Source organism: Callithrix jacchus, chromosome 13 (assembly GCF_049354715.1).
Source record: "Callithrix jacchus isolate 240 chromosome 13, calJac240_pri, whole genome shotgun sequence".
Lineage (NCBI taxonomy): Eukaryota > Metazoa > Chordata > Mammalia > Primates > Cebidae > Callithrix > Callithrix jacchus.
In genome coordinates, this window is record NC_133514.1 from 76,046,211 (window position 1) to 76,047,500 (window position 1,290).

Genomic DNA, 1,290 nt, shown 5'->3' on the forward strand with positions numbered 1-1,290 from the left:
TCTGCCTGAGACAGAGTATGGCCAAAATTGAGTATGGAGAACTGAACATAAAACTTAATTATAGATGAATGTTTAATAAAATCAAATGTTCTACATTTCTCTGTATACTTATGCCTAGGATTGCTAACAAAGAGTGAGCAAACTATTACAAGAGTTGTTCCTTTATGTTGGCTGTTAGAAAGCTCAGAGCCTAACTTGCAGTTATTACTTGCAAATACAGAAGACTTCATGGATGTGTTTGGTACATCCTTGGCTTATTTGATTCCTTACTATATTTTCCTTTGGTCTAATTTTAAACCTGTTTTAATTAATGTTTTCTTACTGTTTTAGTTTGGATGTGTGGCCCTTGAACCTCACGTTGAAATGTGTTCCTAATGTTGGAGGTGGGGCCTAATGGAAAGTGTTTGGGTCATGAGGTTGGATTCCTCATGAATAAATTAATGCCTTCTCTATGGCATGAGTGAGTTCTTATACTATTAGTTTCCATGACAGCTGGTTGTTAAAAAGAGCCTGGTGCTTTCCTGCTTCTCTCTTGATCCCTCTGTTACCATGTGATCTCTGCACATGCAAGCTCCCCTTCACCTTCCACCACGAGTGGAAGAAGCCTGGGGTTTTTACCAGAAGCTAAGTAGTTGCCAATACCATGCTTCTTGTACAGCCTGCAGAGCCATGAGCCAAATAAACCTCTTTTATTTATCAATTACCCAGGCTCAGATATTTCTTCATAGCAGCACAAACAGACTAAGACGCTACAGAGTATTAATTTTTGTAAGTCATATGTAGAGACATAGTCATATCTAAGAATCCCCCCAAAAGCATGTATGGTCTATAAATGCTGTATTATAGCACTTACATTACTAATCTCATTTAATTCCCTCAAAAAGGACATGAAACACCAAAAATTATCTATTACGGCAACATAGAACAAATCATTTTTGTAGAGTGAATAATTCCTCCCTCCTCATTTTATATGTTATCTTTCTGCCAAAATGCTAAAATGTTTTATATAATGCACACTAACAATGTAGTGTAAAGCAGGGTAAGAAGAGAGACCCTTCTCTAAATTTTTGTCTGGCACAGATTTGTGCAGAAGCAAATTAGTCATAGAGATCATTGCAACTGTAAAAATATAGTTAAAGGAGAGCTCGTCTGTTGTAGCCAGTGGCAGACAGAAAGAATCCACAACAATTAGTTTAAAAGCCCACATTTAAGAAAATATCCATTTCAGATTTGTTGTGGATCATTATAGAATAATGGTGGAATGCGGAGGACAGTGAGTGACAGAGTATA